This window comes from Alexandromys fortis, unplaced genomic scaffold, assembly GCF_014885135.2.
Source record: "Alexandromys fortis isolate MF-2015 unplaced genomic scaffold, M_Fortis_MF-2015_v1.1 scaffold_97, whole genome shotgun sequence".
Classification (NCBI taxonomy): domain Eukaryota; kingdom Metazoa; phylum Chordata; class Mammalia; order Rodentia; family Cricetidae; genus Alexandromys; species Alexandromys fortis.
In genome coordinates this window covers 4,013,190-4,038,514 of record NW_026067981.1, presented here as the reverse complement: position 1 = coordinate 4,038,514, position 25,325 = coordinate 4,013,190, and the positions used below count along the sequence as shown (strand labels likewise).

At 48.4% G+C, this 25,325-nt stretch overlaps 1 protein-coding gene and 1 long non-coding RNA gene across 3 annotated transcripts in view; one reads left to right on the top strand and one right to left on the bottom strand.

The window, feature by feature from the left end:
- Rcsd1 (RCSD domain containing 1) overlaps window positions 1–25,325 on the top strand; it is a 60,301-nt gene that overhangs the window by 18,581 nt on the left and 16,395 nt on the right. The window lies entirely within an intron of this gene.
- On the bottom strand, window positions 14,662–22,389 carry LOC126511306 (uncharacterized). The gene is made up of 3 exons (XR_007594650.1): window positions 21,980–22,389; window positions 21,255–21,407; window positions 14,662–15,357 (listed from the first exon to the last, which is right to left on the bottom strand). It is a non-coding gene; the product is annotated as an uncharacterized lncRNA (long non-coding RNA).

Here is a 25,325-nt window from a genome sequence, read left to right as displayed (position 1 = left end):
CTCCCGAATGTCCTAGGGACCAAACATTCAACACGAGGAGCCTGGGGACATTTTATGTTCAAGCCATAATGGTGGGTGTCTATGCCATTTTCTCTTGTATGGTTTCCTGTGTTGCTTCCCTCCTATGTCCCTTTGCTTCCTAGCAGTCATAGGAGACAGCCTGCCAAAAGGCCACCCTGAGGGCTGCAGAGAAGGCTTAGTGGCTAAGAGCACTGGTTGCTCTTGCAAAGGACCCAGATTCACTTCCCAGCACCCACATGGTGGTTCACAGCCATCTGTAACTCTAGTTCTAGGGTGACACCCTCCTCTAATATCCATGGCACCGGGGACACATGTGGTATGTATAAATATGTACCACCAAAACATTTACACACATATAATTAAATAAAAATTTAAAAAGACCACCTATAAGGTCACATTTTAATCTAATTATTCTGGTAATTATACTAAATACAGTTGCATTCTGAGGTGTTGAAAATCAAGACTTTAACAAGGGAGCTTTGGCAGACTCAATCCAAACCATCACAATGCCCCAGCCCCTCGCTGCCTGGCCTGGGTGAGGATGGAAAGGTCCCAGGAGTCAACTCTCCAGCCATTGCTACTGGCAGAAGAATGTCAAGGGCTCTGTATAACACAGACCTTGGAATTCTTTGAGCCCAGTGGTCTGGGGCCACCCTGTCACTCACCAGCTCCTGCCATTCCTGTCCCCTGCCACATCCTGAGAGCACAGAGTACAGTGTCGCTGCAGAGATTACCTCACCCTCTGCCCCCCCTTTGACTACAGGCATGACTTCCATCATTCACTTCCTTATGGGTCGATAAACCAGTGATACCCGTAAACACAGTGCAGGGTCAATGCTGTGAGCCTCATTTCCTTCCTCCTTCCTTCCTTCGTTTCTTCCTTCGTTCCTTCCTTCGTTCCTTCCTTTCATTCTTCCTTCCTTCCTTCCTTCCTTCCTTCCTTCCTTCCTTCCTTCCTTCCTTTTTTCCTTCCTTCCTTTCCTTTCCTTTTGTTTGTTTTTTGGAGACGGTTTTTCTGTGTAGCTTTGGTGCCTGTCCTGAAACTCGCTTTGTAGACCCAGCTGGTCTCGAACTCACAGAGATCCATCTGCCTCTGCCTCCCAAGTGCTGGGATTAATGGCATGTGCCACCGCGGCCCGGATAATTTTCAAATGACTCTGAGTAGCATTCCTCCAGGCTGGCTTCTCCCCCAATATCATACCATCCCTGACTCTTCCCTCCAGGTCCTTCAAGACGTTCTTACTGGGATTTTCCTCCCCTGTGTTTATTCTATGTGAGAAATCCTGTCTTCCCATTGAAGACAGAGAGGAAGGGAGTACAAACACAAGTAGACACCCAAGAGGCGTGGTAACATGAACCAGTGGCCTAGGTGGTTCCTGTCCCCCTGCCATCCCAGGTTTCCCAGAGGAGGGCCTAGCTGGGTTATCAGGTCCAGGTGGAAGGAACTCTCTGACCCCTGGCTCCCCGCCTCCCTCCTAGTTTTTCATCTCTCATGGGGCTCCTATTCCTTCCTTATCATCTGAACTGGAAAGAATTTAAACAGAAATGGAGCTGAACCCCTTCAGAGTTGAGTCCTCTCCATTGCCGATACTTGAGGGTATTTTCAGCCCTCGGGGCCTAGGTGAAGAGCCAAGCAGTTGTCACTGGAGCCCAGCCGGCTCCTCCCTAGAGACAGCCAATGGCTGCTACCCCTGGGAAGACACAGATTTTCCAGTGACTGTTTTTCTGATTACGAGAGGCATGAACAGCCCCAAGGCTAGTAAAAATTTACCATTTTTGCTACCCTGGCAAATTCTCTCCCAGGCTTTGCTGACGCTGGGTGCCGCATCCATTGTGTTCAGTTACTCCGTACACTTGCTATGGATTTTCCAGCCGTTTTTCTGTTGTTCCTCCACATCCATCTCATGGTGCTGGAAATATTGTGTGTGTGTGTCATCTTTATTGGGAACGTGATGTTTTATGACCTTCATGCTCTATAACAGACTTCAGTTCTTCTTTGAAGCTTGCATTCAGGTGCCTTCTAATTTTTCACCTTTATGGGACCAACACTGCTATACACAATTCTGCGTGACCAACGTTCTTTCTCTACCTCCTTGGTGTATATTCTAAAAGTACAACGAAGCATTGCTTATGCTATTCTTCCAGATGACTGCACCAAAGGGATCAGCATTAATCACTGTGCAATGCTCGCGGCAACTTTTAAGGAACTGAGTCCCACCATAAGCTTTGGCTTCTTACCCCAGTAACACATTGGGCTTTTGCCATTCTGATAAGCTAGGCAACAGTCCTTCAGAGCTTTGCATGGTATTAGTAGTGCCATCGGTGCCTTCCCGTGGGGACCTGTGAGTTGGTGTTTTCTTGCTTGGGAAGTTTTTTTCCTTCTCTGTTGCTTTCCCCAGACTTCACACACACAGACGTGGGACTGCCCTGAGGAGCCTTTGCCTCCACTGTCCTCTTTAGACTCCAGCAATGGTGCACACGCCCGGATGAATGTTAGAGATTCTAACATCCTCAAGCCTGGGAACTATTGGAAATAAAAGAGAGCTGAGCAGACTGCTCTCAGTTAACACAGAGGGAACAGTGTGTGTTAACACAGTGGCCTAGAACTTGAGTCCCAAAGACAGAACACCCAGTGGCTGCTGCCTTGACACCAACCGATTTTGTTGCGTATGTGTTATATGTCAGTCTCTCTTCTGGAAGTGTGGGGAGCCCAGAGTAGATCTGTGGTCTGGCCTTCATGGGATGGTTACGGTGGGGTGAAAGGGACAGAGTGTCAGGGTGGCAAAGCCAGTACCGTGGAGAGAATGGGGGAGGAGGGGTTCTGTCTAGGCTCAGGGAGAAAGCTCATGAAGGCCCCTGGGAGAGGTAGCAGGAGTGGGATCAGGGAGGATGAAGGACTCTCTAGACAGGGGCAACAGGTCCAAGGCATCTGAGGTACAGAAACTGTGTGCACAAGGCCATGGAGATGCAATGCGTTGGAAGGGCGGTAAGGGGTCCATGACGGGAAGTGCAGGGGCCTAGAAGAGGCTTCGCTGGCTGGAATTCCAGCTCCACCACAACTTTGGAGCCCTGAGCAAGTCATGCAGCCACCCGAGTTCTAATCTACCATCCACGTGTGATCCAGAAGCAGTGGCAAGGGTGCAGTGGGCTCCGGTTCGTGGTTCCTGCCATGTGGCACATTCCACTGCTGAGGAAGTGGGACCTTCTCAAGAGGAGAGATGAGCAGGGCCTTATATTCTGAGTAGGTCTACTCTCCCTTATCAGAAATGCTTGTGGCCAGAACTACTTTTTAAAGATCGATTCTGTCATTTTTAATTATGTATGTTTGTGGGTGGTGTGTGCTTGTGAATACAGGTGCTCAGAGAGGCCAGAGGTGTTGGATCCTCTGGAGCTAGGGTTACAGGTGGGTTGTGAGCTGCCTTCCATGGGTGCTGAGAGGCAAACTCAGGTCCTCTGGAAGAGCAGCAAGTGCTTTTAACCACTGAGCCATATCTCCAGCGCACAAAATTATTTTTTATCAGCTGGGTGGTAGTGGTGCATGCCTTTAATCCTAGCACTTGGGAGGCAGAGGGAGGCAAATCTCTGAATTCAAAGCCAGCCTGGTCTACAGAATGAATTCCAGGAAGGCCAGTGCTACACAGAAACCCTGCCTCAAAAAAATTATATATAATATATATGTGTGTGTATATATACATATATATATTACCCTTAGATTCTATTCAGATTCAAATATGTGGCTATCTTAACTTATTTGGGATACAAGTAAATTATAAATATGAAATTCATGCAGGCTTATGATAATTTTGTAATATATTTTTTTATTTTTTGGTATTCCGTCATTTTGATTGCCTCCTGTCACATGAGATCAGGTGTGGAATTTTCTGTTCGTGCTCTCGTGTTTCCGTCTAAAGAATTCTTAGTTATGGAGCATTTCTGATTCGGGATTTGACGATTAAGGATGTTCATCCCATACAAAAGCGTTTTAAGCATAGAGTGGGTACCATGTAGCCGGTAAACCAAGTGGGAAGGTGACCGAACTCAATTTTGAGAATGATTATTTGCGCAGTGCTGGGGGGAGGGAGGGAGCAGAGAAGAAAAACAGAAGCAAGAAAACCAGTTAGGTGACCGTCATCAGTGACCACAACTAAGGGAGAATCGGTAGAGGTCTGAGGGTCAGTGGTCACGGTGTTGTGAAAGCCAGGTCAGAAGTAAATGCTAAAAACAAAAAGCCCCAGGCTTGGCTATCTCTTACATGATCTATTTCTGGATTGCCACGCTCAGTCCACTCTGCGCTCAGCCAGGTCCTGCAGAGACAGCATCATGTCCTCTCTAGACGGGATTGTCATCAACACCCTTGTGACCCTAGGGACAGACTTCCTGGGATTGAGAAGACAGTGGAGGAGCAACACAAGAGTCCCTTGTTTCCAAAGCTGGCTGGAGGCCGCACGTCTCCCCGAGGAAATGAGGTTATCTTCGCTTCCCCTAATACGCCCTCCTGCAGAAGAAGCCCCGAGCTTGGGGACTGGGAAGCCTGTCACTGATAGACACCATCAATTATCAGGATGTCTTGGGCTGCTAAAATGTGTGGTCCAGGCACATCTCTGCCTGGAGAGGGGTGCGCTTTGCTGAGAGGAAATGGCTCCAGTCAGATATCGCTTTGTTTGCTTTCCCTGTGAAGAAAAGAGGTGATTTTCCTCTCATCTTTTATTTATTTTTTAGGGATCAGGCAGATATTTTTAATTCTTCTAGCTTCCCGCTGCCTACAGGTGTTTCCTATGGTGTTGCTATGGAAAGGACAGATTCCATGACATAATCGGCTTTGTTCCCAAGGGCTCCCAAATCCCTTCTCCTTGGATCCCTGTTGCTGCCTTTGATCCCCACAAGGTGTGGTGACTGCATTCCTCCACCTACCTACCCTGTGCCCCTCACCCAGCCCCCCACTCATCACCCCAAGCTGTCTGGAAGCACAAAGGGGATCCTCCCGGTCCAGCCACACACTGGCTGTGGAGTCCCTGGGCGGAGGTACAGGCACCCAGGAGAGCAGTTCTTGGCTTCTAACCTGCAAGACAACTCTCTGTCCCGTTACTTAGGGGATGATAGGTGAGACTTTTTCCTCTGACATTGAAAACATTTAGAGCAAAAAGTCACCCAAGCCTAAAGCTTTTCTGGAAAACACCATGTTTTCCGTGCACTAGAGAATCCTGTTACAGGAAATCTTTTTATAAAGAAACTATTGTTAAATAATATCTGTTTGTTTGTTTACAGTCTACGTGGATTTATGGCACCTCATGCCTGTCTTTTAGACTGAATAGAACAAAATGTTCACGGAATGTTTTTACTATGTAGCTTCCTGGCTGGTCTCTAATTCAGAGCTCAGAGATCTGCCTGCCTCTGCCGCCCAAGTGCTGGCACTAAAGGCCTGTGCCACCTGCTCTGCTGAGATGGCCTTTCTTTTCTTTTTGTGGGGATCACAGAGTCTTTCTCTGTAGACCAGGTAGATCAGGCTGGTTCAAACTCCCAGAGCTCTGCCTGCCTCTGCCTCTTGAGAGCTGGGATTAAAGACCTACACCACTACACTGGGCCAAGTGAGTTTTTTTGTTTGTTTCTGTTTTTGGTGTTTGTTTAAGACAAGGTTTCTTTGTGTAACAGTCCTAGCTGTCCTGGAACTAGCTCTTGTAGACAGGGCTGGCCTTAAACTCATAGAGATCCACCTGCCTCTGCCTCCCAAGTGCTAGTATTAACTCATGCACCACCACCACCTGGCTGATTCTTTTTTCATGTAATTTTTATTTTTGATTATGTGTACGTACTTGTGCTGTGTGGTTCATGTGGGTGCAGGTATCCTCAGAGGCCAGAACAAGTCATTGTATCCCCGGAGGCTGGAGGTACAGGGGGTTATGAGCTTCTCAACATAGACGCTGATTCATTTTGCTGATTAGGAAACTAAGGCTGGGAATGTTAGGAGATTTAATCATTGTTAAGGGACTGGAGGAGGATTTGAACTCAGGTCTTGTTTGGAGGTTTATATTATAATACTACTTATAATTCGAAGAGGAAGAAATAGTACTTTTAATGTCAGTTAATACTAAAAATATAATATAGTATGAGCATATAAAAATTAACAATAAATTAATATATTAAGCCCCAAAACTATCACATGGAATTGTTGAGGAAAATGGGAGACGTATGGTGGAAGAATTCTTGCCATAAATCAGCAGTAGCAGACAGATACCTGGCTGGGCCCAATGTAGCATTTCCCGTCCCCAGAGAAAGTCTCTTTCCCACTCCCACTCCCTCTCATCATGTGTTATAATCGTCTATTGAGAATCAGACTGAACTGATGATGTGGAGTCTTAGCTGAGTAGCCCCAGCCACTCATTCAGATGGACGCGGGTTGCCCACACATCCCTTACGTCATTTGGTCTCTGTAGACCTTGAGGTTTACAACGAACACCTCTGCCTCCAGAGAGGGGCGTGTCATGGACTCAGCCAGCAAAGGTCACCACTGCAGGGTCAGAACGAAGCTCATATATTGGAGAGATCCACTTCCCATCTCTTCCAAAGTGGGGCATTGTCCTCGGGGCTGAGTGGCCCCTTCCGTCCACACTGGCACGAAGAGTGGAAGTCGACTTTGAAGACGTGAAGCTTGTCCGTTGACTCAGACTCAGTGAGTTTTGAGCCCAAAGCCGTTGGGCCAAGCACACGACCACGGGAGATCATCTCTGTGACTCCCCAGAAGTAGGGACTGATCTTGCTGTCCGTGCACCTCGTAGGATGCAGAGAGAACTAGGAGCAGATGCCTGTAATGTATACCCAGGAAGTATTCCATCTCTATTGGTTCCTGCCTTCTTTCTCCTCTCCCGAGCTCATGACTTCATGACCTCCGCTGGGGATGGAGTCTGTTTGTTGCCAGGAATATGAGTTTATGCTCGACTATTCCAGCTCTGAGGAAATCAAGGGTGTGGGGTGGAAAGGAAATCACCTGTGCTCCCACTTCTCACTGGAAATCTGTTTCTTCGGGGCAGATGGCGAGGTCAAGTGGCTGTTCACACTTCAGATTGCTCCCAGGAGGAGGAAGAGGCAGCTCTCTAAAGATGTGTCTGAAGCTACTGCAAACTGGCTTAAGTTTCAGTTTTCTTAAAACCACGTCAGGGTGTACATATTTACATTTTGTACCAAAATATCTTCATGCAGTTATTGGTAACTTTACCTCCTCCTCCCCTCTGGGCACGTGTGCCCTTTCCATAGACACCTGGGGTTTGGAGCTGACCTCTGAGAGGCTGGCAACTCCCCCACTGGGGCATTTTCCAGGTTTTGTTCCCATGTTCAAGCCACACCTTCCTCAGAGAGCAGAGCTCAGAAGTCTCACGTCAGCAATTCAACATTTTTTTCTGTATCGAATATTTTATATTTTAATGCATCTTGGTGATTACCTTTCTTTCCCTTAAAAATATACGAGGGACAGCTTCAGACATTGGCTCTGAGTGCTCCCTAGTGGCGCATGCCCGCACACGTGTGCTCAATCACATACGTGTGATTGCATGACTGAGATTTTACCAGCATACTGGCTTTCTCAAAAGTACTTTGATTTTAGTTGTTTATTTCAAATCAGCTCTCTTCCCCACAGCCCCTAGAAACCTCATATGTGTCTTTCTGTGGAATATCTATGTTCTTATAGCTAGTCGGTTGCACGTGTTTGTAACACATATATACAGATGCAAGATATACACACATAAGGGGCAGCAGGTTTTACATAACCGGGACCATATATTGACTTCACTATGTCTGTGGTTCTATATGTATGTTACAATATTTTTGTGGAAGTTCAGAATGTTCTTTCATTCCTTTTAATGGTTTTGTAATAGCCTGTTATGTGGATAGACCATAAACCATTTCCTTTTTTACGGGTATTCTCTTTGTCGCCAGTACTCTACTGCTGTAAACAGTGCTGCGGGCGGCCGCTGTGCCCGTATTCCTGGGGCTTTTTACAGCCTCTGAGGTGGACTGAGGATGAGCTGAGCCGGGAGGATTTGTGCAATCTAGTTTAATAGATGCTGCCAGGTCGCTTTGCCAGAACACTGAGACAACTCGTGTTTCCTCCAGCGATGGATGAGGGCTCCCCGGCGGGCTCTGGCCCCTCCACCTCCTCCTTCCTGCCCCTGTGAAAGGCATAGCAAGCTCAGTGCTACTTAAAGTCATATTTCCTTACAGTGAGTCCTAGCATCTTTCTATGTAGACGGGCTTTTCACATCTGCTTTTCTGCGGCTGGCGTGTTTGTGCTCTTTGATTATATGTAGACTGTTTGTGTCATGCCAACGTGCTTTCTGCGACAGATGTCGCCTCCTTTTTGTCTGTGTTACCAGTTCTCTTCCAGATCTACTGTTCTCTCTTTCTAGTATTTTTTACCATTCAAGTTTTTAGGGACTGGGAAGATGGCTCAGTTGGTAAATGCTGCTGTGCAAACATGAGGACCTGAGTTCAGATCCTCGGCCCCCACATAACAGCTGGGCGTGTGCCTGTAACTCCAGCCCTGGGGAGGCAGAGATGGGGGACCCCTGGAGCTTCCTGGCCAGTTAGTCTAGCTGAATCAGTGAGCGCCGGGTTTAAAGAGAAACCTTATCTCAAAAAATAAGGACAGTGATTGAGACGGACACCCAACATGGACTGCTGGCCTCCCCATGTGTACACACCATGCACACCCCCCCACATGTATATGTGCACACACACATACGTGAACAAGTATACATATACCACATACTAGAAACAGGTTCCAAAAGTTTTAATAATTACAGGGGGTTTTTGTTATTTGAAGATTTTTTTTCTTAAGATTTATTTATTTACTATGTATACCATGTTCTGTCTGCATATATTCCTGTACACCAGAAGAGGGCACCAGACCTCATCATAGATGGTTGTGAGCCACCTTGTGGTTGCTGGGAATTGAACTCAGAATCTCTGAAAGAGGTGCTGGTAGTCTTGACCTCTAAATCTCTCCAGCCCTGAAGGTTGTTTTGTTTTGCTTTTTAAAAAGGTGTCTAAGTTCTCCGTCTTGATTTAAAAAGGGAAGTATGTCATGTTGACACTCACGTGTCCTGCAGTTTACTGATGCATAAATTTGCCTTGGAAATCCCAGGGACATCAGAACCAAGTGCGGGGAATTTTTGCAAAGCTTGCTGAGTCCCAACTCACACCTGCCCTCAGGCCTTGCTGAATCCTGTGACCACAGTTTTCCCCCAGGCTTCAAGCCCATTCTCAGATCACACAGCAGATAGCAGTCTGGAATGTTTCTCTGTTCTAGCTGCTGTCTCGCTGTCCCTCCCCAGAAGCCCCTCCCCCATGCACTCCTTAAATGGAAGTCTCCTCTTCCCAGCTCTCTTCTCTACTTTGCCTTTTGCTGTAGTGGCTTGGACTTGGACTGTTCCTGAACTCTCCATGTCCCTGCTCCAGACACACCCAGTATTACTAGGTCTCTCTCAGTAGGGTCCCCCACCTTCCCTGGACAGTCAGCCCTCTCTCTGGAAGGACATCCGCACCACTGTGATATCTGCCCCACTGGATTGGATGTTACAGCCTCTCTTTGCATGATAGGGATCCAGGTCAAGTGTTTTTCCTTCAAACCCTCTACCGTTTTCACTTCTTCAAGATAGCTTCCAAATATTTTGGCTTCGTGTTTAAAATCTTGCATTTATAGGATACTTAGTCTGACAAATACTTTGCACACATCCTCTCATTTGATTTCCTTTTTTTAAGAAAAAGATTTATTTATGTTTATTTTATGTGCATGAGTGTTCTGCCCGTGTTTGTCTGTGTACTGTGTACATGCAGTACCCTCAGAGCCCAGAAGAGGGTGTTGAATTCCTTGGAACTGGAATTATAGACTGTTGGGAGCTGCCATGGGGTACTGGGAACTGAACCCCAGGTCCTCTGCAAGAGCAGTGTGCATTCAGTCTCTGAGCCCTCATTTGACTGTTGTGCAAGCCTATGCTGGTAAGAATTGCTATCTCCTCTTTACAGAGAAGACCCTGAGAGTTCCCACAGTCATGGAAGAGTAAGCATCAGACTTTTGTTCCCACAGCTCTGTCCCTCACCTCATCCTCTCCCCACCTCCTCTTCCTGGGTTCGGGAGTCTGACCTCTCTTTCCACCTGCAGATGTTCTTGAGTCTGCCATGTTGAATGCCCTAAGCCAGCTGACCTGCAAACTCCCAGGCAGCCTCTCCTGTTGCCACCTCTCATCTCAGGACAGGCATGCTGGGACTGCGGATGCACACGGGCACATCCAGGTTTTGTTTTTGTTTTTGTTTTTTTTTTAAAAAGTTTTCTAAAATCTTCATTTATGTGTATGCATGTGTGTCTGTGTCTGCAGGTATGTACAGGGGCCAGAAGAGGGTGCTGGATCCCAAGCAGTTGTAAGTCACCAATGTGGGCCCTGGAAGGGCAGTGGGCACTCTCAACCCCTGAGCCATCTTTTCAGGCTCACACAAGCAGCTTTCTCATGTGGGTTCTGGGATCAAAGTCAAGTCGTGAGGCTGCCATGGCGGGGTTTTTACCCACCGAGCCACCTCACTGCCCCGTCGCCCAGTTTCTCTAGCTTGTTTGGTTTTCCAGCCTTTAATTCTGCCCATCGTGGTTTCAGCCTCTGTTCCGCCATCTTCTTACTGTGCTGGTCTTTCCGTTTGCTCCACATTTCTCCAAGTGGGCTGTCAACTTAAACAGCACAGGGGATATGGCTTACCTCCCTGTGAACCCTTATTGTGTTAATCGACTGCTTTTTATTTTTCAAGAATTCTTCCTGGTTTCTAGAAAAAAAAATGTTGTTTATTCAAGACTCTACAGGAATATTTTCTTAAATCTCAGTTGTCAAAACCATGACCATAAACTTACAGAAGTCCGTGCTCAAAGTTGCCAAGCAGATAATAAACACTTCAGGGTCATAGTAAGTAAAACCAATCTAAAATAGGAACAATAAATTGGGGGAGGAGATGGCTTTTAATATTGGGTTTTTAATCCCTCATGCACATTATTTCATTTAATAGTCACAAGGGTCTTAGATACACAGTGAGGCCAGTCTGACCTCACTGCCAGCACCATCCTGACCCTCGTGAAAATGAAACCCTCTACTCTCTGCTTTCTGAGGGGATGCAGAAGGTCATTTTCAATTCCCCGTCCTCTGTGTGAGAACTAGGCTGAAAGTTCTCTCCTGGGAAAGCCACCTCTGTGACCATCCTGGGTACCACCCAGACAGTTAGAAAATGTGGGGTGTGCTGGAGGGTGATGGCATAAAGCATTGCCTAGATTACCCACTGATCCACTGTTGGTTGAGAGAGAGAGAGGAAAGGAGAGGGAGGGAGGGAGGAAGGAGGAAGGGAAGGAGGAAAGAAGGAAGGAAGAGAGGGAGAGAGGGAGGGAGGATGGAAGAGAGAAAGGAAGGGAGGGAGGGAGGGAGGGAGGGAGGGAGGGAGGGAGGGAGGGAGAAAGGAAGGAAGGCAGGGTTCAGATGTAGCTACAGGAGGCTGGTTTATCTGTGTCTTAGCTCTCATGAGCATTACTTCTCGGGTTGGGGCTCTTTCTGGGTTCACTACTGGGGTTCACTTCTTGAGTCTGGGTTTCCTGCGAGCGAGCAATATAACATATGCGTGGGGCTGGCAGATCTCAGCTCTTCAGCCCCTGGGGCAGACACTGCTCTTCCTTAGTAAGGGATCCAAACCCTCCTTTTCCCCAGTTCACTCCTTGATGAAATGGGTACGAAATATATAAAAGAGCTCACAGAATGTTCAAGCACTTCGCTGGAGATGTTAAGTCTTCTGAAGAAATGCCCTGTTCTAGCATAGAGTGGGTTATTAAAACCAGAGAAGACAACACCCAGGGAAGGAATATGCGATTGTAATGGATTTCTTAGCTCCATGTAGACACAGGGGCTCCAGTTGTTAAGTAACGGATTGATCAGGGAACATCCCCCCTCTGTCCTCCTGTTACTATTTCAGGGACCCCAATGAGCCGCCGCCATTTAACGAGAATGTGCCAATCAGTTTGCTCAGAGCCGTCCTTGGCTGATGGTCTCTCTCCTCTTTCGCTATAAGGTCCTGGTCTGTGTTTATCAGGCTTTCAGAATGTTGGTCCGCTGGTGTCGATTCGCTGAGGCATGGATCTATTTCTTCATTCTTCATTGGCAGGCACGTACGAGGTACATCCTATGAGCCAGGCAACCCACTAGAGGCTGGGCACTAACTACAGTGTTTCCGTTCTCGGGGCTGACAGCAGAAGAGACTCTCACAGAGCTGTGTCTTAAAGTTCCCCTTAGTTCTAGTTACGCAAGCTCCCCAGGTCCCCCAGCACCTCTTCACACTCACGTATGCACGCACTCACACACGCACACGGGCGCACACACACACACACACACACACACACGTACACACATCACTCACCTTGTCTACACCGCTACTACTTATCTTAAATGTCACAACTTGTATCAGGCTTCTTTCTCATGTGCTTTCCTCACCCTTCCCCTCTGCGGCATTTTTGCCCTGATAACTATAAACAAGTTAAAAGAACGGTCGCTGTTGAGTGGGCCTCTCCCACAGTAGCCTCCAATATGGAAGGAACTATTTCTTGGCACCCCCTGAGCACTCTGCGGTGCAGGGCACAGGCTCCCAGAAGCATGAAGGCATGCGTGTAAGACAAGGTAGGACAAAGGAGGAACATCTACTTCTGCCCACGTTTGGCAGAGAGATGAGAGCTGCCTCGCTGCCGCTGGAGTTTGTGTAAGTGCCCAGGCTGGGTTTGGGGGAGGCTCGGTGTCGGTTTACCAGGCAAGGTCTCTGTATGCATAGGCCCAGCACTCCGGTGCTAGACAGCGTTTGGTCACTGTCGTGGGACAGGCTGGTGAATTCAGTTGTTTATTTAAAACAATTAAGTGTTTAGTCTTCTGTTAGCGTCTTCTGTGTCTATACTGGGCAAGTTCTACATGCGTTACTTCCAAGAACAAACCAGGACCACGTGGGCTCAGCGCACGAGACGTTTTTCTCCATGTTTGCAAACAGACTTTGTCTGTGCCTTGCTAGAGGGGGAGCTTCTTATCTGGAATTTTCAGGGAACCGTGACAATTTAATTTATAGTAGGCAATTTAATCAAATCGTCGTGTTTTGTAAGACCATCGCAGCAGATAGGTAGTGACTGATGGGGGAAAAGGGTTAGCGTCCTCCCTTCTGCTCACTCGCGCCCAGTGGCCTGAGCCTAGGCTTCCTGGCTGCCACAGACAAGCCTTTAGCTGGGCCCTGGCTTTGCCTGTCCTGTACTTTTCACACCAGCCCTTGTCCTATCTTCTTATTATAGCCAATAAGAAACCACTCATCTATGAGACAGAATTCTGTGCACATTCCCCAAAGGGACTCCAAGGAGCATTGCTGTCCTTGCTCAGGGAGTATAACCTGTCAATGACTCTCTGCCTCAGTTTCCCTAGACATGGGAAGCTAGTGTTTCTCCTTCTAGTCAATCAAATCTTCGTGTTACATAAGGTCTTTGAAGCCATATCTGTAGACGGGCTGGCATTTGGAAGGTGCTCAGGGCACTGTAGCTACTGGCATTACCAATGGGTTCTTCTGCCTATGAGCTGGGTCCACAGCTCTGTGGCTTTGGAGCCTGTCCTGGCACTAGCTCTGTAGACCAGGCTGGTCTCGAACCCACAGAGATCCTCCTGCCTCTGCCTCCCAAGTGCTGGGATTAAAGGCGTGCACCACCATCGCTGGGCAAGAAAGATATCTTAAGAGTTAGTCCCCTCCCCAATCCGTCCTTGTGAGACACTCAACAGTAAGTACTCCAAGGCTCAGCAACACATACTCCTGTGGGCACCCCAAGCATGGGACATCCTGAGAGCCCCCAAATGAAACTTCCACTCATGGCTGTGCTGGCTCCATCCCTCAGGGAGCCAAGAGGACGCTGCTGTAACAGGAGAGGCAGCAGCTGACTGGCAGGCAGGCCAGGTCCTTGGGAAATTTGTTCTAATCTTAGTAGTCTCCTCCTTCTGCTGTGGTCAGCAGAATAAATGTCACCGGCCTCAGATACACTGTTACTACTGTGATCCCCAGAGAAGGGTTTTTGTGGGTCTCTCTAGGTGGCTGCCCAAAAATCTTCAGGCTTACAGTGAGAGGGACTCTCCGGTGGTCAAGTATATTAGTGCTTTAACAGGGCAAGCATATCCCAGGGCTGGGAGGTTTTGAACAGACTTTGGGAAGAGACGGATTGTGTATTCACTTGTTGATGAAGGTGAATGAGTTGTCTAGGAATCAGGTGCATCTGACCTTTTGACTCTGGGATGTGATGTTGCCATCCACAAAGTTCACAGTCAAGAGCTGGGCAAACGAATTAAAAACAAAGCAAAACAACCAAAAACCTGATAATGTTTTAAGTAATTTTGTGTCGGCCTGCATTCATAGCAATGCTTTGCTGACCATGGTCTGTGTCCCTTCATTCCTGCTTTTCTGAAATCTCTGCTGTCACCCCGTAGTACAAGTTAAGATCCAGCCCCTGGAGGCTGACTCCCTCCCTCCCACGCTGGTGCTGTGGGTCTGTGTGCTCCGCCTCACCCTTTCTGGGCGCTCATCCTGTGGCACCTTCTCTAACTTCTTTTCCTCAGCCCTGTCTCTCTTCCTGGGCCTCTCCTGTCAACAACACTCTTGTCTACCCAGAAGCCTCTTGGCTCTACCCTGCACCTCCCACCTTCCCCTCCTGCTCCAGCCATGGTTTGGGATGCCTCAGAGCCAGAGTCTGCTGTGTGTTCCCACGGTTGTGTCATCAGAGACCCTCAACTCGATGCTTCTCCCCTTGCCATCTCCCCCACCCCGTTCCTGACCCTCTCAGTCTCCACCCACCAGGACCACCCCTCCCACTGTGTTCACGGTGTGCCTGCATTTGTTAACTTGTGGTCCTTTCCTTCCAAAGGCAACAACAGCGGGCGGACTCTCGGCTCCAGTCACTGACTCTGACTTTCCCCTGCTCTCCTCCTTCCTGTAGGGATTGTGTGGTTACACATGGCCCACCCAAACCATACAGAATATTCCCCCATTTTAAGATCAGCCGATAGACAACTTTATTTTCACCATTTACTTAGTCTGCCATTTACCATGTGACCTTACGTAGTGACGTGACAGCTTCCAGGGACTAGGATGTAGATGTGTGTGATGGGGTCAGGGGACCATTACTCCGCCTGTCCTGCTGGCGGGCCTGTTTGTGGTACTTCAACGCTTGCTTCCAGAGGTGCAGCCATCCTCATCCTGTCCAGCTGTGCTCTTCTCCTCCTCTGTGCTCCCTTGTTCGCTGTGTCCTCAGAGTCTTGTGACCATCTAGTGTACAAGGCAAACCAGGGGTCATTCTGATGTCATAGGTGCAGGGGCTGGGGCTTCAGGAACTCGTGTGACTCGGCCAGAGTCGTCTAGAAAGAGGAAGCTCCAAGAGAAATGAGGATATCCTAGAAATGAGGATAGCCCGAAGGCTCTCCTCAGCCACGACAGCAGGCCTCCCAGAGCTCCCGGCAGTAGGTGGGAGGAATACACAGGAAATAACAGAAATGGTCCAAATCAGAGAAATGAGGTCATAACCAGGATGAGGAAGGAGGGAAACAGTGACAACACATGTATCTTCTTAGTGGTACTGCCTTCAAAGAGTGAAGCAAATTACCTCCCGCTGCCCAGCATCCCCCAAACAAATCGAAATCTCCAGCATTGATAGATGGATGGAGGGATGGCTCAGGGATTAAGAGCAGATACAGCAGTGGTGGTGCACACCTTTAATCCCAGCATTAGGGAGGCAGAGGCAGGTGGATCTCTAAGTTCGAGGTCAGCCTGGTCCACAGAGTAAGATCCAGGACAGCCAAGGCTACACAGAGAAACCCTGTCTCAGAAACTAAACAAATAACTGAACGCATACAACTCTTGCAGAAGACCCAAGTTTGGTTCCCAACACCCAAATTGGGTGACTCACAACTGCCTCTCACTCTTGTTGTGAGAGACCCAACACTGTCTTCTGGCCTCTCTGCAGGCATATGCATACACATAATTTAAACAACAAAAAGACATCTTCAAAACAGAAAGACTATCCATTGTTGCGGTGTCTGCCTTGAGACTGAACAGCAGATCCCCTAACATTTCAGCCCACGCCAGCCTAAGGAGTGAACTGAGTTCTGCACCCCGTGTTCCTTGTGGCAGCTCTCACTTAGCCCTTCTCGTGCACTGAGCGGGGACTAGAGGACCGAGCCCATCACCCAGGGAACCCATCAGAGGCTGCGACAGCTGTGACATGCTCATCACTTCCTCTGTGAGGTTGTCCCTGGTGCTTCTTCCCCATGCTTCTGGGTGAGGCCACCCAGCACAGAATGGCCCTTCTCATCATGGTATTTTCTACCACCAACCACGCATTCAGGTAAACCGGGAGCTCCTTGAGCTCCAACTCCATAAAGTTTACCCTGTAACCCCCAAACTTCACCTTTGTTAGGCACACAACTGATGCCCTGAGACTCAGTCCCTGCCTGACTGAGTACAAGGCCCCGTGCTGGTTCTTGCAGCAAACTCATTCTGACCTTGAAGACCTCTGGGGATTGGTAGCTATTTTATAACCGTCTCCTCAGCTCCTTCCCCCAGCAGCTGACTGCAGGGCACTCCTCAGATGTGCCCGCAGCAACGAGGCAGGCTGGGAACGGGAGAATCCTGTCAATGGAGACTCCAGAGCTCAGGGAAAGGTCAGGACTGTGCAGGCAAATTCAGTTTTCTCTCGATTAGACCCTTTAGGCTGGGTGTAAGGATTTGTTGTCTTTTAAAGTAATAATTTGATTGAGATATAAATAACACACTAAACAATTCATCTATTTAAAGTGGACAATTAGTGCTGGCAAGATGGCAGGGGTGGGGTGCGGTGGGCAAAGGCCTCCAAGTCTGACAACTTGAGTTTAACTCCTGGGACCCACTTAGTGGAAGGAAAGAAATTAATCTTCAGTTGTACACCGTGACACCTGTGCGAGAGTGCACAGATACACACACAGACACACACACACACACATGCATTCAGTAAAAATAAGTTTAAAAAAATCAATGGGCACTGGGTATGGTAGTGCACACCTTTAACCCAAGCACTTTTGAGGTAGAAGCAGGTGGATCTCTGTGAGTTTGAGGCCAGTCTAGTCTGCAGAGTAAGTTCCAGGACAGCCAGAACTGTTGCAGAGAGAAACCCTTTTTGCAAAATAAATAAATAAAATATTACAGGCAATTAGAAGGGGCATGTTGGCTCATGCCCTTAATCCCAGCACTTGGGAGGCTGAGGTAGGAGGGTGGCTGTAAGTTTGATATCAGCCCATGCTACAAAGAGTGAGACCCTGTCTCAAAAGTGGGGGAGGGGGTGAAACAATCTGTATTACATCCGTAGATGTGTACAGCCATCATCAGTCAACATTAGAGCACTTTCATTGTCATCTTCAAAAGAAGAAACTTATATGGCTACATCACCCTGTCGTCTGTCCTCCCATCCCCTCTGGGCAACCGTCAATTCTCTTTCTGCTCTCTAGGTTTGCCTGCTCTGGACAAGTGATAAGTGGTATTTAGGGCTTCCTGTCTAGTGTGATGTTGGTGTAATTATCTATGTTGCATGTGTATCAATATTTCATTCTCCTTTTAAAGAATTACTGTGTGTGACAGAAGGGGCTGCGTGTGCTACGGAGCACGTGTGAAGTTCAGGACAACCTTGTAGAGGCAGTTCTCTCCTTCCACCTCTCCGTGTCTCTTAGGAGTTGAGCTCCCTAAGCTTACCAGGATTGCTCCACAAGCATTTTACCTGCGGAGCCATCTCAGAAGCTCCTAATTTCATTCCCTTTATAGGCGAATATTATTGCATGGTGTAACTGTTACAATCTTCTTCTCCATTCCCTGGGTAGTGGGCATGAACCTGATACTTTGATTCAAGTGCTTTGATTGACTTAGGGATCACGCAGCTCGGATATATGTTTAGGATTTCTGTGAAGTATTCCTGGAGATGGTAAATGAGGAAAGGATGAGGTATCTACTAGACACCCATCTTGGTAATAAAGTGGCCCATCATAATGGTTGGCACAGGATGTCCCACTCATAAGGGAAGAATATGTCTTAGCTGAGCCCTCTGGACTGCAGAGGGGATAGAAGAGTAACGGAAGATTGGGCCTAACTCTGAACATCTCTTAGCCATTTGCGCAAACTGCTAGCCTCATAACCAACATTCAGCAATAGGGAACAATTGTTGAACCCTTCCTGTGTGCCAAGTTCTATTCTAAGCATTGTACATGCATAACTCATTAAGTCTTGCCAATGGTTCTATAACATAGTACTATCATAATAATTCCCTTTATACAGATTGGGATCCTGGGACACAAAGTTTGGTAACCACTGCATCCAGTGTAGCTGGATTTGACCTGACTAGGGGTATGGAGGAAATGGAGAAAGGACAGACACCCCAAAAAGCTGGGGGCAGGTGGGCTGTGCAGACACTGATGGAGTGATACCAATACCGCTACAAACCAGGACATCAGTATGTTTATTATGTATAGCATGGGGCTGGGAGGGGGGTTAGCTAGTCTCAGTAGGATGTGTTTGCAGGGGCGCAGTCTCCAACTGTAAGCTTCCAGGATGAGGAAGCTGCAGCTGTAGCTTTTGCACACACCAATCACTCTTTCATAAACACTCACACTGGGCCAGAAGAAAGCTTTGGCTCAATCCAAGCCTGACCCAAATGGGAAAAGCTCTGACAATTCCCTGTGAGTCAGAGGCCTTGATCCTTGACATGGCCAGCTCATGTCACACAGTACACATTCACTCAGGTCTCCACTGGCCCAGGGCTTCACTCGCTCCCTACAGTTAACTTCTAGGGCCACAGAATGGAAAACGTGGGGCTAGTATTTGCACTCAGTCAACCTGTGCCCCACACAGTGTAGTAAAACTGTCACTACACCCTGCCTGGAACACAAGACTCATTCCCAAACGAGTGGATACTCTGTGGGTAACAGTCTGATTCTTGCTATTCATGAGGGGTGGGTGGTACAGCCACCAAGAACCAGGACACAAGTTGCAAACTGTGTTGTCGCAAAGGCTGGTGGGTATTAATAACCTCACTTACAAAACAGGAAACTGAGGCTCAAGGTACTGTTGGTCAGCTTTCCATTGCTGTATTAACAAATACCCAAGTTAAATTAACTTTAGAGTATGAAAGGTTTTTTTAGGTGGGTGGTTTCTGAGGTTTCCAGGGCCAGTTGGTCTTTCCGCTTTGGGCCTGTGGTAGCATAATAATACATCATAGGGTGAGTGTTCAGGAGAGGAGACTTGCTCAACTCACGGCAGCTAGGATGCAAAGAGAGAAGAGCGGTCGGGGTCACAATGTTCCCTGCTACAGCATGTCCCCAGTGACTTAACGCTCTACCACTAGACCCAGCTTCTCAAAGGTTTCACCCCCTCTCAATAGCAGGCTGGAAACCAAACCTCAAACACATGGACCTTGTAGACATTGAAGATGCAGCAGAGGCCCCTGCACATCGAATGCAACCAGCGCCTGCATCTGGCTCCGAATGTATTGTTCTCATCCATCGTCCCTCTGCCTTTCTAGACCTAAATAATTCCTTTCCTTGCGCTTGTACCATAGCTCACAGGCTTTTCAGAAGACATTTTTCTCAGATTACATTGCTAAGCTCCAAGCATTGTCATAGAGCTTTCTGTTTCCTCTGTTATCCGTCACGGTTACCTGGGCATTCACCCACACTCTAACCCTCTGTATGTTCCTGCTTTTATACCTGCTGGTCCCCACCTAGAAGACTCCCCAGGACTCCTGCCCTTAGGCACCCAGGACTGTGCCCCATAGTAACCCCCCCTCCAGGTCACTGGGCTGCAACACCAAGTCCCAGATAAAATGGAAAGCCCAGAAAGATCCAAAGAAGGACCCGCCCCTTGCCAATGCCTAGGGCTCCTTTGGTAGGTTGAGTATTTTTTTCTGGGTTTTCCCTCCAAGGGAGTTGCAGAGGCCAAGGAACTTCTATTTTCAGGTCCTTGAATCTTACAAGTGGGTAGGTTGGAGATGTTTGGGACTTTTTTGGTCTGTGTGAAAGGACTATTTGTTCTCACGTACCCATTTCTACTCTTCTATCTCAAGGATTTGTTATTGTTCTTCACCTCCGCCTTCCATTTTCCCCTAGAGCAGGCTGTTCACAGCTTGAAGTCATCACTTGTTCCCACAATGCATTTGACAGCATCTGGGGATGCTCAAGAGAGAATGGATGAAAGAATCACCTAGAGGGATGAGGGACACCACACACAAGTCATGCGGAACATTTGGGGTTTCTCGCCCTTCCCCCATTCACTTTAGTCAGGGAACTTTCTGACATTGCTCTACCCCATCTGCAGTTCACACCAGTGTCTCCCCTGGAGCAACAGGGGTGATCCTCCTTCATGGATGAAGGCCAGCTCACACAGAGGAGATAGCACAGTGTTCCCCTTTGGTCTCTTCCCGTTCTGCGTTTCCTCTAATTTGATCCAACCTTGTGACTTCAACTGCCATCTCTACCTGGGCACTCCCTCCCACGTGCCTGTCTTTGTTTCCTCCTTTGACCTCTAGGCTCGGGTGTATATTCAACTTTCTCTACTGCATCTCAACTAGGGTGTCTATGAGACATTTCAAACTTTCATAACTGAGGAAATACCATTCCCCTCATCCCATCTGTCCCACCCACTCTTCCAACCTTCCCCAACCCAGAAAGTACTTCCCGTGTCCTACTGTCCATAACAGAAGTCGGGCACCATTTTTGGTTCTGCTCTGTCCCTCACGCCTACACAGGCTTCATCAGTAATTCCAGCAGTTTTATCTCCAGATCCCTTTTCTCCCCCTCTCCTGGCTGCATGTGCGGGCTTCTCCACTGTCACCCCTTGGTTGGCTCACGCCCTGCAAGCACCTGCCTTTGGTCTCCTTCCTGTTATCTTCCATCTTCCACGTGCAGCCTCTCTATGTGGGACCACTTGCTCGCTCGCTCAGACTGGAACACAAGCTTCTTGTGACGGGGTAGCCACGGGGGCTGGCCCCATCCCTTACCTCCCCACCCAACTCTGGTGCCCAGATTCTCCCTGCCTCGTTTTCCTCTGCTCTCCCTCATCCTGTTCCTGTTTGTGATTGTGCTCAGGAGACCTCCCTTCCCCATCTTTTCCCTGCCCGGGATTTAACGGAGCTACTCCTTTCTCGGAGATACCTTTCCACACCCTCACTGGAAGGAGGACCGGCTTTGCCTCCGTCACATCCTTTCTCAGCCCCATATCTCCTTGTTGTTGGTCTGTCTGCATCTTTGTTGTTGAGGGCAACAGTTCTGCCCTGTTCACCTTTGCATCAGAGGCTAGAACAGGGTCTGTGAAAGAGGAGAAAGAGACACATGAGGGTGAGGGGGCTGGACTTGTGGGCAAAGCTGGCGCTCCATGGTGGTTCCCTCCCATGCCATCACTTGCTCACTTGGCAGAAAGTTACTCTACAGCATGGCCCCACTTTTCTCCTCCAGATGAGGTAAAAATCAGACAGCGCATCACACTGCTCTGAGAACAGTACTCAGAAGCAGGTAGAATAAGCGAACCTGCCTAGTCTGGTCCAGAAGCCTTTCCGTCATCCTAGGATGGCAGTGAGGGAAACACTGGGATAAACGGAAGAGTTAGCAGCGAAGAGAACACCCCAAGACGCTACACCGCTCCTTCCCAAGTGATGATGAAGCAGCTCTGTAGGGATGGGAACTCTTCCTAGGAGACAGCCTTGCCTTATGATCCTTTTCCTTTCTGGAGGACCAAAACAGCAAGCATCCTTTATGCCTTTGAGGCTCTGGGTTCACTATTCTGATGAGCAAGAAATATTCTTATTGGCTAAGGGCAAATGATCCTCCACCCTCAAGCACAGCCCTCTCGTGGCCATGCACAATCAGGCTTCTCAACATACCTTGGTTCCCTACACTGTGGCCCAGAGACTGTTAGGCACTTCAGCTTTCAAATGACAAGCAGGGTGGAGAAGCAGGGCAGAGCCAGAGAGGTAGCCGGGCCTTCTTCTGGCCTACACACAAAGGTTCTACTATGTGGATGGTCAGCAGCCTCCAAACTGTGTTTACTTGGCCTAGCAACAGCATCCAGGAAGCTCCACACAGTCTAGACATAGGCTCCTCAGTTCTCAGAAAATCCCACAGACATGGAAAGGAAACACCACAGGTGATTTGCTCCTGGCCGCGGCAGAGTCAGACATTCTTGTAGCTGTGGTCTCAGAGGTAGCTGGCAGAGCCGGGCTTGTTTAGTGACAGGAAGGGTGGAGCAAGCAAGATTCAGGTCCAGAAGGATGTTGTGGAGGTTGGGGCTGCAACCAGGTGTAGTCCCGAGGGTAAGTTAAAGGTGACAGCGGTTATAGGAGCAGGTAACCAGGTCCTACACTGGCAAATAGGGCCGAATGGGGATGGGACAAGCTCTGAAGAACTTCTACACTTCAGACCCAGTGTTAAGTACTTTATGAGCCAGAAAAAAAAAATTATCCAGGGAAGTTGAGAGTCTTGGGAATGCCTAGAAGGAGGTAGAGACACTGAAGTCATTTTTTTTTTATTTTTGGTTTTGTTTTGTTTTGAAACAGGGTTTGCCTGTGTAGCCCTGACTGTCTTGGAACTTGCTCTATAGATCAGGCTAGCCTCAAACTCACAGAAATCTGCCTGCCTTTGCTTCCCCAGTTCTGGGATTAAAGGTATGTACAACCACCGCCCAACTGAAGTCTTTCTTAGAGCCAAGAATACATGGGCTACAGATGTTGATCAATAGGTAGTGTGCTGGCCTAGCATGAACAAAACCCTGGGTTTGGTTCCCAGTGCTGCACAAAACTGGGCATTGTAATCTCAGCACTTGGGGAGAGGCAGCAAAGAGATCAAAAGTTCAAGATCACCAGGCATGACGATGCAAGTCTTTAATCCCAGCATCAGGAGGCAGAGGCCGGAGGATCTTTGTGAGTTCAAAGCCAGCTGGTCTACAAAGCAAGTTCCAGGACAACCAAGGCTACGCAGAGAAACCCTGTCTCAAAAGGAAAAAAAAAATCAAGCAAATAAACAAACAAAAAAGTGTCTGCTCAGTGTCTTTAAGAGTAGCTTGATTTACACAAGACCTGATGGGAGCTGGGGTACAGTACAGAAGACAATGAGAGTGTGGGAGCCCAGCCTGGGATGGGCTTGCAAGCTATCGCACCCACCGAAGGAGCTCTGTGGCTAAGACCACAATGCTAGCTGGAAGCAAAGCCTCACATGGGCTGAGCTGCCAGCCTGAGATCATGCTTCTTCCATTGCACCTGTGCAACTCGCTGGCTAATAATAATCTTGGTACTTACATAATAGCCCTGTGCAGTTCTTAGAGCGCTTTCCATGCGATGTATTATTACTGAACTCATGGCCCTCGCTGGGTGTCAGGGTCAAATATTCCCATGGTTAATTCCGTTTGGTTTCTCCTGTGTGACTTTGGCTAACTGATGTGTGCCTCTGGCCTTCAGTGTGCGCAGTAGCCATCCATCAGTATCCGGAAATTTAGGAAAGGAGGTGCCCTGGGGACAGGTGGAGGTGAGAAACTTTGCCATTTGAAGATAACTTGTTAACCTAGGGGACTTACGGAAGCAAACTCGGTATTCCAATCTCTCCTTTCACCCAACTCGTAAGCCCTTAGTGCTTCCAGAAGCCTTCCGGTTCCCTGCCGCTGAGCTCCTTGCCAAGCTCATCTTGAGACAGGGAAGTTCTGGTGTTTTTGATCCCTCTGTAGCTCTATTTTTAGCTGGAATGTCTCTCACTGCACAACTAGCCCTCGGCGCCTGGAAGCTGAGGTAGGGTGCACCGTCAGCAGGCCTGGAGGAATAAATAGCAGTGGACAGAGGCCGTGCTGGTGAGTGACAGGAAGCTAGACAGATGGACAAACCCATCAGCCTGCATCTTTGCCAAGGGTAGCTCAATTCACCATACTCTGCCCCTGAAGCCTTTCTAGTGCTCCAGGACAGTGAGGTATGGGTCTCTGACCGCTATTCATGTGACCAGTGGAAAGATCAGACATGGACCAGTCCTGAGTTCATCCAACAGCCTCCTCGGATGGAGCGTTCAGGCTTCCAGGGCATTCCCAGCAACTTGAGGAAAATCTGGGGGGGGGGGGGTGAAGAGATAAATAATTTGAAATCCTCCTTGAAATCAATGCCAGTGTTTAGACTGGGTGGGATGAACTTGAGTGACGCAGACAACAGGAATGAAGTACCTGCCTTCGGCCCCAGAACAGCCATTCACGTCCGGAGGTCTGGGGCTCCGTTCTCTCTTTCCTACCTCTGCACAGATCTCCTTTCCTACCAGCTATGTCTATGCCACTTAATTGCTGGGGGTAGCAGAGGCCAAATCAAAAAACTTGGAGACACTTTTAGAACCACAAGGAGGGTTGTGGACACGTCTGCGCACAGGGGTATAAGTGGCATAGAGAGGCTTATGCTGGAGTTGGGGCATGATCCATCTCAGACGCCATGATGCCACCCGTGGGGAGGCAGAGACGGAGTTTCTCAAACTGCTACCCAAGTCCCCCAAGACAAAGGGAGCGTGATAATGTTCTCTGTGTTAAGAAATGTCACCACCATGGTGAAAAACAAAACAAAACAAAACAAAAAACAAATAAAGAAAAAAATCTAACAGCTCTAGGGTTGAGCACATAAAAGACCACCAAAAAGCCAGCAATGTGGATCAACAAGTAAAGGTGTTTGCCACCAAGCCTGACAACCTGAGTTCAGTTCCCGGGACCCACTGGCAGAAGGAAAAACTGACTCCCACACTAGCGGACAGGATAAGGGCGCTGCTGGAACTCAGCCAGGGACTTGCTCCACCTCTCTCATTGCTTCAGCAGTCTGAGCCTTGACACGGGTGGTGCCAGAGTCTCTCATTAGGGCTGTCTGAGTTTAGTGACTGACAATTTAATGGCTGTGGAGATTGGGGGGAGGGGAGGGGAGGAGCAGGGTGTTGTTATTATGACTGGCTACAGGTCCAGCTTGCAATGCTGCAAGTTGTCCTCTGACCTACACACACACACACACACACACACACACACACACACACACACACACACACACTTTAAATTTAAAAAGGAAATACAGAAGGAGCTGGGTATGGTGGCACACATCTATAATCCAAACACTGGAGGAAGACAAAGTCGGAAGGATATGAGTTCAAGGTCATCTTAGTTTACAAAACAGACCCAGAGAGAGAGAGAGAGAGAGAGAGAGAGAGAGAGAGAGAGAGAGAGAGAGAGAG